Source organism: Piliocolobus tephrosceles, chromosome 5 (genome assembly GCF_002776525.5).
Source record: "Piliocolobus tephrosceles isolate RC106 chromosome 5, ASM277652v3, whole genome shotgun sequence".
NCBI classification, from domain to species: Eukaryota; Metazoa; Chordata; class Mammalia; order Primates; family Cercopithecidae; genus Piliocolobus; species Piliocolobus tephrosceles.
In genome coordinates, this window is record NC_045438.1 from 150031544 (window position 1) to 150042776 (window position 11233).

At 40.4% G+C, this 11233-nt stretch overlaps 1 protein-coding gene across 2 annotated transcripts in view; it reads right to left on the minus strand.

Moving 5' to 3' along the window:
* Positions 1-11233, minus strand: part of RNF144B (ring finger protein 144B) — an 87468-nt gene that overhangs the window by 11812 nt on the left and 64423 nt on the right. The gene's annotated exons all lie outside the window — the stretch shown is intronic.

Below are 11233 nucleotides of genomic sequence, written 5' to 3' on the forward strand. Positions count from 1 at the left end.
TGGCCTCCCAAAGTGCTGGGATTACAGGCATGAGCCACTGCACCTGCCCCATTTACCCTCTTTTTAAAACTGACATTTATAGAAGTATAATGCAACAAGGGTGAGGATTCCTACTCTTAGTCTTCATAATGGATCCAAACCTATCATTTACAAGGTCGCTAGTCCCTGCCACATTTCTCCAAGTAGGTACTAATGGAATAGTTCACCATTGCCTTTATGAACAGATAAAAAGTGTTCTCTGTAAACAAAATTCACAAAACTTTTAGAATATTTCCCACCTTTGAGCATGTAAAATAGGCAAAAATGCCAATCCCTTCTACAATTATTTGGGCACTATCCTGGAAGAGAATTGAACATAAAAAGCAAATTTTTAATAAGGTATTTTTCCAGAAAGACTTTGTCCTTTCAGGCACTGAGAAACAGGTAGTGAGATTTCTTCCACATTCCCAGGAAATTAAAGAACAAGGAAGAAAATAATCAAATAGTTGAGGGACCAAACAGTATTGTGCGTGGCTTAGCCAAGAAGTCGGATTATCTGTCAGTTTGGATATTCTGCTCCCCCACCAATACGCAAGTTAGGAACAATGTGTAAAAGACCCACGTGTTCTAGAAACAAAAGGTAGAGACTTTCACAGACCATTATAATAGCCAGTCATAACACATGGGCTAGTTCCATATGACATGCAGGAAAGAAGGTAGAGCTGGAGAATAGACAGCCATTTATTCAAGGATTTGCAAATCTTGCTTGGTATCTCTTTTTTACTCAGTAGCAGACCCCATGTTCTTTCCATATACTATGACCTTTAAGGGAACACACCATGTAAAAAAATGTTATTTGAGGGGTAGAATACCCCTTTTTTCTCTGGACTCATGTATTTTGCAAAGTTTGAACTGACGAGATTCTAGTTTTAAACCTCCTAGGGCTCATGATTTCATGATTCCTAGAAATGTACACACATGAGGCAAACAAATCCAAAGGATGGGGCAAAAAGAAAATAAAGATATTAAGTAGGAATTTAGTTTCAAAAGTTAATAATTTTACACATTCAATATCAAGGAGAAAGTCTGAAATGTTCCAGTAAACTACTGTCTCCACTGATGTCTCACCTAGAAATGAAATAATTGGATCTATCTTGTTATAAGTTTTCATTCAAAAATTGCATCCTTAAACATACGGTCTTATCTAGGAATTCTGGAGGGTGGGGGTCAAAGAACAATGAGCCCTTCACACAAATGCAATCACAAGGAGGAAATCCTATAATTCACAGATGCTCAGACCCCAACAGAGATGGACCCTCTAAGATCCCTAAAACCTTAAGAAGTCAAGGAAACAGTGGCACACATAGGATCTAAGGTCTTGGTCTTTTATTTCTACACCATTTAATATTTTCTTCCAAACTATTACAACTGCTTCACAAATACTAAGCCCAAAGAAATGAAGGTTAGTATGTAACTTAGAGTGAAAGACTCCCATATCAAGTATCTACTTAGCATCCCTTCTAAATCAGAGGTCTTTTAAAAGTTTGATGAAAAAGAAGGAAAACGGAAAGGAAAGCTAAAACACATATTACTGTTAAAATGTATATAGCATCCCTAGTGATCACCTTAAAAAGATACAAGGATGTAACTTGTTCTCGTAGCTCTAATCAATTAAAACTACTTGGTACAAGTTCTGACTTGTTTCTACCAGCTTATTATTTCAGGTATCTGGGGTGACAAAATGGAAGCACAGACAATAAATAGAGGAGCAATGATAGGTTTTGATGAATTACTAAAAAGAAAGCAAGCAGTGCAGCTATGGTACAGTGCAGCTATGGCACAGTCCAATGAAAGCAAGGAAAGAGTTTGAGCCACAGAAAACAGTGACCTTCTGTATTTTTCACTATTATGACAGCACATAAAGGACCATGCAAAGGAGTGCAGAAAAAGAAAAAGGGGGAAAACATTACAGTTTTCTACACAATTCCTTCATTAGAAGTCCTTATTCCTTAGGAATGGGTTTACAGAGCTTAACTAAGAGCAACAGTAGAGTTACTAAGAGACAGATTTTGACTCTATACAAAAAGGAAATTGACTACTCTAGCCAACTCTGTAGAGACCTACTCTACATCTCTCCCAACCCCCCTGAACCTTCCTTATGAAGAAGACCTATCACTATAAAATCTGGACATTCTGGAGATATTCTTTCCCACAATTCCATGAAACTAACTCTTGGACATGTGACATGATTCTAACCAATGAGAGGGAAAGGCAGGTCCACCAAGGGGCTTCTGGGACTGGATCTCCACCTTGATATGTAGGAAAGAAAAGCCATTCTGTTTGTCTGCCTTTGGACACAACTGTGTGAGGTTATGATTCTTGGACCATCAAAATAATCTTGCAACTCTGAGGGAAAGCTAAGTGATTCAGAGATGCTATTAGGCTGGTGCAAAATAATTGCTGTTTTAAGTAAAAACATTAAAAACATGGCAAAAACAGCAATTACTTTTGCATGAACCTAATAAATTAACCAAAACCCATGACAGCCTACCTCTGGACTTCTTATGAGTGAGGTACTGAAATGCCCTTGCTGTTTAAGTCACTTTTAGGCAGGCATTCTGTTCCTTGCAGCTGAAAGCATCTTAGCTGATGTGGCTATTTCTGGTAATAGCAAGCAAGTACCCAGTTCAAACAAGGACTATTCCTCCTGTGTGGTAGATATTTTATCAAGGAGATTAAAGCATCATGTCCAAGATGACTTTAAAGTCTTTTCCAAACCAATGATTTTATCATTCTAAATGTGAGGCACATGGAAATGTGTATTTAAGTAGAAATTTCAAAATGCATCCATATACATTATCCTGTAGAAAACATTGTGTACAATAAAAAATTTATACACCTTTGTAAAAAGTTAACATGCTATGCCAAGTCTATAAGATTTCCATGTAAGTGAGCAAATAATATACATTCATACAGTTGAACGCCACATAGCTTTTTTTTTTTTCTTTTTTTAAAGGAAATCAATATAACAATTTGGAAAGACCTCTAGGATATATTGTTAAGTGTAAGAAAAAAAAAAAAAAAAGCAGGCTGGGTGCAGTAGCTCATGTCTGTAGTCCCAGCACTTTGGGAGGCTGAGACGGGTGGATCACTTGAGGTCAGAAGTTCGAGACCAGCCTGGCCAACATGGTGAAACCCCATCTCTACTAAAAATACAAAAATTAGCCAGGTGCAGTGGTGGGTGCCTGTTATCCCAGCTACTAGGGAGGCTGAGGCAGGAGAATCATTTGAACCCGGGAGGCAGAGGTTGCAGTGAACCAAGATCGTGCCACTGTACTCCAGCCTGAGCGACAGAGCAAGACTCCATCTCAAAAAAAGAAAAAAAAGTGTAAAAAAAGCAGACAGAAAGAGTATAAATAAACATGTTTATAAAACATGTATATATAGGTCAGGCACAGCAGCTCACTCCTGTAATCCCAGCACTCTGAGGGGCCAAGGCTGGCGTACCACATTAGCCTAGGAATTCAAGACCAGCCTGGCCAACGGTGATGAAATCTCATCTCAACAACAACAACAACAACAACAACAACAAAGTAGCCAGGCATGGTGGCGCACACCTATAATCCCAGCTAAGTGGGAGGACTGCTTGAGCCCGGGAGGCAGAAGGTACAGTGAGCTGAGATCATGCCACTGCACTCCAGCCTAGGTGACAGAGAGAAACCCTGTCTCAAAATAAATAAAATAAAAATATGTATATATAGAAATATACTTTAATATTCGCAGAAGAATATTAAAAAAAAAGTTACTCTCGAGTAAAGGCAGGGGTTGGGGAGGAGGCAAAGATTTACTTCACTAAATTTGAATTTTTTTAAAAAAAAGTTCAAGTATCACTTTCATAATTTTTTTAAATTGGTTTTAAAAAGCTACTTTCGATCTGGCATATGCACAGATAAAGCAATTCTGGAACTAAGCTGTCCCTGGAAAATCATTTACTTTTTTATAATACTGAAACACATTCAAATTTCCCCTTTGTTTCACATTCTTCTCCATATATACAATTATCATCCTATGCTTTTACTTTGCCCTAAAAATTCCCTTTCTTCTTCACCAAGTCATAACCTATCCTTTTTTTTTGAAACAGAGTCTGGCTTTGTCGCCCAGGCTGGAGTGCAGTGGCACGATCTCAGCTCACTGCAAGCTCCACCTCCCAGGTTCACGCCATTCTCCTGTCTCTGCCTCCTGAGTAGCTGGGACTACAGATGCCCGCCACCACGCCTGGCTAATTTTTTGTATTTTTAGTAGAGACGGGGTTTCACTGTGTTAGCCAGGATGGTCTCGATCTCCTGACCTTGTGATCCGCCCGCCTCGACCTCCCAAAGTGCTGGGATTACAGGCGTCAGTCACTGTGCCCGGCCAACCTATCCATTCTTAAGGGAACTACCTTCTATTGTGTGCAGGCCTTAATTTGGGGGAGGGGCATAGCATCAGCATCTTGTTAATTGCTGCTCTCTATTCACTTCATGGAGATGGCCCTTCTGACTGTAGGCAAGGCTGTTTCTTATACTGTTTGTGTGTTCCTACTTACCTGACACAGTGAGGGGATGCCTACCTATTGATTCAGAGCAGTAATTTCTGGGTTTTTCAAAAGCATATAGATGTATTTCTATGCCAACAATTGACTTATAATGCATATACTAATAATACCATCTTGAATTGCCTTGTATTGGAATTTTCCAATTCACTTCTAGTACTCTCATCAACAGATGTGCACAGCATATTAAAATCATTCAATATCAGTCCTATTGTTGAAAGGAGTTTATGATTTCTATTAGACCACAGATTTCCACCCACCTCAGTTAGGGTTCTCAAATCTGGAGAGTCGTCAATTTGGTAAGACTTGGAACTTTCCGTATAGCACTTAAATATTAAACCATCTTTATGAAGTGTCACTTATAAGGGCAACAATGAAAAAAAATTTAACATTAAAGCAAATAACTATCCCTTTCAGAATTCTACTCTTCATATATAACTTTTATTTTACTTCCTATCTCAGCTTAGTCTTGGATGAGCAATTCACATGCACTGGTTCTCATTCCTATCCACTCAAATCCTTCTTAAGTATCTGAAATGAACTTTTGCCCTAAACACATTAACAAACCGCTGTCTAAAAAGTACAAGTGACATCCCTCTATAGTCACATTCAGCGAATGTTTCCAAATCCATCTCTGACCCTGGACTCTTCTCATCACTCTGTCTTCTATGTGTCAGGCCCTGCTCTCTTTTCTCTTCTCGTGGTCCTTTCTCCTTTATCGTCAATACTGCTTTCTTTCTCCCATCCACGGATGGTATCCAGGTCTTACTCCTAGGTTTCTTCCATGCGTATTTAGAGAATTCATATCATAACTAAGCCTCAACTGCAATTAAATTTGGATTATTCCAAATGACTTCTCCAGGTATGACCTCTTGTGACTGTAAGACTGAAAATTAGATACATGTCAATTATTCATTGTTTATTCAACAAAGGACTGGTTTCAGGTACTTGTTAGGGACCCTGGGCACATGAAGATGAAAAATAGAGGCTTTCCTCTCCAGAAGCTTCACAATATGAAAAGGGAAATAGATGTTTAAAACAAATACAATGTCAAAAAAAAAAAAAAAGGGAAACCAAGCAATGCAAATAAATGACAGTGCATCCCATGAGATAACAAAAATGAAAGTATCAACAACTATTGATGAGCATCTCTTAGGGGAAGAGGAAAGAAATATTTAATAGTTACATACGGAAAGTTTCTTATGATTTTTTTTTAATCCAAATATCCAAATGTAGTTTTCCCTTTAATCAACTCTAAAAACGGGGTAAAACTAGTCCTTCCTAATCATAAAACAAAGCAGGAAACACATACTGAGACAAAATACAATGACATTACATTACAAAGAGATAAAGCACCATATAAACAGATCTTTTTTAAAAAAATCCCTGAGGTAGCAACTTTGCAGGCAGCATTTGGAAGCTGTAGAAGAAAGAACAGACTTTTTCTGGACATTAGAATTAAAATTCTGCCCTTAAAGAAAACACTGAACAAGGGCACTGGCATTCACATCCCAAAGTGGGATCTTCCCAGCTCATGAGAACAATTGCTTCTCTTTCCAACTCCAAGTTCAGTGACATTACCTTGGTAGTTTAAAATTAGCCATGGTGGAAGTATTAATATTTCACCTTAGAAACTCAGCCGGGTGTGGTGGCTTACAACTGTAATCCCAGCACCTTTGGAGGCCAAGGTGGGTGGATCACCTGAGGTCAGGTGTTCAAGACCACCCTGGCCAACATAGTGAAACACCTTCTCTACTAAAAAATACAAAATTAGCCATGCGTGGTGGCACACACCTGTAATCCCAGCCATTTGGGAGGCTGAGGCAGGAGAATCGCTTGAACCTGGGAGGCGGAGATTTGCAGTGAGCTGAAATATTGCCACTGCACTCCAGCCTGTGCAACAGAGCAAGACTCCATCTAAAACAACAACAACAACAACAACCAACAACAACAAAAAACCCAGCAAGCACTACAATCAGAGTTGTTCCCCTCATCCCGCCAAAGACTGTTGACCAACACCTCATTAAATACAGACCATGGAAGTAATGAATTGGAAGTAAACATATCAATATATTAATATAAAACCTGCACCCAGCACAGACAAGTCTGGGAAAGTCAAGTGCAGAATTTGCCCAGCACGAAAAGAGGAGAAACCAAAACTGGAACAGCGACAGCTGACTTATCCCTTACAGTCAAACAGCTACACACAGATCATTTACAGAAATTCATAAATGGCATTTCTGAATAAGAAAAGGGAAATTGGTAACTCTGTCTGAAGGCACAAAGAATACTTATGCAATTTGTTTTTCTGTCTTTCTCTATTTTTGATTCACGGTAGGGACCTCTGAGCTCAAAGTACACGTTTTGCTCTTTCAACTGGGTAACTACTAACTTAGAATTGCTAGACAGTATTGTACAACTACAACTGCGACTATACTTAATATATTACATTCTTGAAAAATGCTAAGAAAGTAGATGTAAAATGTTTTCATCACAAAACAATGACTATATAAGATAGATAATGCACATGTTAATTTTAGTTATTTCCACAATATGTATACATATATATATATTTGCAAACACGTTGTAGACAGTACATACCTACAATTTTATGTCAATTTTTAAAAATTCAGTAAATACATGAACAAATAAGATAAGCTCTTTGTTTTTAGTAAATATACATGCAATACAAATGAATAGAGCTAAAAATATTAAGGGTAAAGCAAGCTTCAACTGGTCTTTAGATAAAGGGATTTTAATTCTCTCTTTACTTTTGTCTATTTCCTAGATTTATCTCTTGTCTATGTATTATTGATTTTTGTGAAATAAAAATGTTAAAACCTTTATAATTTTTAAAGATAAAAAATGCCAGAGATAAAGCCTTTAAGATGATCACGTTTGCGAGAACCGGATGACACTGAGCCAATTCTAAGTCTTGCTTTTGACAGCTACTGACAGCTGCACATTTTTAAAAACTGCATTTAAACCTGTAGGTTAGAACCATGAATAAGCAACCAATCTACAGATAGTTTTGATCTGAAAGATTTCCACATTTTATCCAAATAATGCAAACGTAAATGAAATTCTCACATGTAATAAAGCAGTTGAATTTTACAAAAGCAGAAAAATCCAGAATGGAAGTAACCTTTAGTTTCCACTGAACCCAGCTAGGGTTATCATAGAAGAAAGTGTGGTTTTACTCACTAGAGAAACCATCTAACACAAGACTTCTTTCTTTCCTATAAAATAGAGATGTTCAAGATTGAATAGACACTGTAAATAAGACACTTAACACAGTGCCTGACACGAAGTAGGTTCTACACAAGAATTAGTGAAATTTCCCCCAATCCTCAACCTTCATGTGTGACTTTAAACTCTTTGAAAGGGAACACACAAATCTGTATTTTTTATCATGATGCTTTTCAAACAATGGGGATTGAGATACCAGTTTAATGGGTTGTAACCAGTATAAAAATGAAATAGATTAGAAAAGAAAATAGAGTGCATCTCACACTAGTTTCATGAAACTTTTGCTGGTTTCATCTTGGTGTGTGTCTGTTTGTGTGTGTGTGTGCGCGCACATGTGTGCTGGCTTTCAAAGCTACTGAAAAACAGTAACTTACACAAAGTTGGTGCTCTATTAATATCTGCTGGATGATTTATGAATGGATGCAACCTGGGAGGTATTCTGTAAACCACGTTCAATATTGCTAGGTTCACTATACTTTCATGTTATATAAAGCTCCTCCTTTTGCTTCAAATCTGCATTACCCCTTTTCTCTTCTCACTCTCAGCTGCTGACCCTCCTTATTTCACGTAGGAAACAAGCAATTAGAAGAGAACCCATGCACAACAAATCTACTAGCCCATCTGCATTCATGTCTGTAACCTCTTCACCTTCTTTCCTGACAGAGAAGATGACCTAAACCTACCCCCTAGTAAATCCAATCCCTGCACCTGCCACTGAAATCCATTTCCCTCACAATCTCAAGGATTTGGCTTCTGCAGTTACCTCCTCCATCCCTCTCCTGTATCATCCCTTTCTGCTGGATTATGAGTTCAAAAGAAAAACAAAACTCCTTGAAAGAGTTAATATATTCACTGCACCCATTTTTCTTCTCATAGTACCCTGAACCCTCTCCAAGCTGGTACTTCTCTGTCATTCTACTAAAACCCACTTGTCAAGATCACCAAAGACCTCTGCTGTCAACCCTCAGACTATATCTCTCCTCATCTGTCAGTAGCATCTGACCCAGTGGACACTCTCCTCCTTAAACACTGTCTTCACCCAGCTTCTAGATTCGTATTTCTGGCCATCCTTTGTCAGTCTCCTTTGCCAGACCACCTTTTCTTCCCCACCTCTAAAACCTATAGTGTCCCAGGGCTCAGTCCTGAGACTGCTTCTTTATCTATGTTCGGTTCTTAGATGAGCTCATCCCCCGTCACAGCTTTAAACCTGACCTCTATGTTGATGATTCCAAAGTTTATACTCCTGATCCTGACTCATATAATCCAGATGTGTCTCTACCAGGAAATCCTGACAGTTCCACCTTCAAAATAGACTCCAAATCTGGGAATTTTCAATGCTTCTGCTTTCAATATATAATCTACTGTACTGTCTTGGATTCGATCACTATCACAGCCTCCTAATAAATCTCTCTGCTGCCATGTCATTCCATTACCATCCATTCTTGCGCAGCAGCCAGAGTAATCTTCTAAAATGGAAATCATATCATGACATTCCCCTGATCCAAACCCTCCAGTGGCTTCCATCACACTGGGACTTCATCTTCATAATCTGTGGGATCAGGCCCTTGACTACCACTTCCAAATTACCTCCTATGGCTCTCCCCTCTGCTCTCTTAGCTCCATCGCAAGGGCCTCCTTGCTGTTTCTCAAACAGAAACCAGGTTTGTTCTTGCCTCAGGGGCTTTGTACGTACCTTTACCTCTCCCTGAAATGATGCTCTTCCCATAAGTATTCGCATGACTTGCTCACATCACATCAAGTCCTTTTTCAGATATAACCTCGTCAAAGAGGTCTTCCACGAAAATCCTATCCAAAATAGCCTCCCCCATCTATCTCTTTCCCCTTACCCTTATTTATATAAAAGGATATATGCCCACCATCTAATATTACTTATTTATTATCTAACCTCCCACATACACACATGCACATATGCAGGATCCTTTAGGGCAGGGATTTTGTCCTGATGATCACTGTATTCCCCATCAGCAAGGAAAGGATTTCTCAACAGCAGCACTATTGACATTTGGATTGGATAATTTACTGTCATGGAGATGTCCTGACATATCTGTTGAGCCAACACACACACACACACACACACACCCTAAAATAGAACCAATAAAACTTTTATGAATGATGCATTAGATGTTTAGCAGCATCCCTGGTCTCTACCCACTAGATGCCAGTAGCTTCCCACCCAAGTCATAACAATCAAAAATGTCTTTGGGAAGATGGCCGAATAGGAACAGCTCCAGTCTCCATCTCCCAGCGCGAGCGACACAGAAGACCGGTGATTTCTGCATTTTCAACTGAGGTACTGGGGTCATCTCACTCGGGAGTGCCGGACAATCCGTGCGGGTCAGCTGCTGCAGCCTGACCAGCGAGAGCTGAAGCAGGGCGAGGCATCGCCTCACCTGGGAAGCGCGAGGGGGAAGGGAGTCCCTTTTCCTAGCCAGGGGAACTGAGACACACAACACCTGGAAAATCGGGTAACTCCCACCCCAATACTGCGCTATAACACCGGCACACCGGAGAATATATCCCACACCTGGCCGGGAGGGTCCCACGCCCACGGAGCCTCCCTCCTTGCTAACACAGCAGTCTGCGGCAATCTAACCACAAGGCAGCAGCGAGGCTGGGGGAGGGGCGCCCGCCATCGCTGAGGCTTAAGTAGGTAAATAAAGCCGCTGGGAAGCTCGAACTGGGTGGAGCTCACAGCAGCTCAAGGAAACCTGCCTGTCTCTGTAGACTGCGCCTCTGGGGACAGGGCTCAGCTAAAGGAGCAGAAGCCTGTGCAAACGTGAACGACTCTGTCTGACAGCTTTGAAGAGAGCAGTGGATCTCCCAACACGGAGGTTGAGATCTGAGAAGGGGCAGTCTGCCTGCTCAAGTGGGTCCCTGACCCCTGAGTAGCCTAACTGGGAGACATCCCCCACTAGGGGCAGTCTGACACCCCACACCTCACAGGGAGGAGTACACCCCTGAGAGGAAGCTTCCAAAGCAAGAATCAGACAGGTGCACTCGCTGTTCAGCAATATTCTGTCTTCTGCAACCTCTGCTGCTGATACCCAGGCAAACAGGGTCTGGAGTGGACCTCAAGCAATCTCCAACAGACCTATAGCTGAGGGTCCTGACTGTCAGAAGGAAAACTATCAAACAGAAAGGTCACCTATACCAAAACCCCATCAGTACGTCACCATCATCAAAGACCAGAGACAGATAAAACCACAAAGATGGGGAAAAAGCAGGGCAGAAAAGCTGGAAATTCAAAAAATAAGAGCGCATCTCCTCCTGCAAAGGAGCACAGCCCATCGCCAGCAACGGATCAAAGCTGGTCAGAGAATGATTTTGATGAGATGAGAGAAGAAGGCTTCAGTCCATCAAACCTCTCAGAGCTAAAGGAGGAATTACGTACCC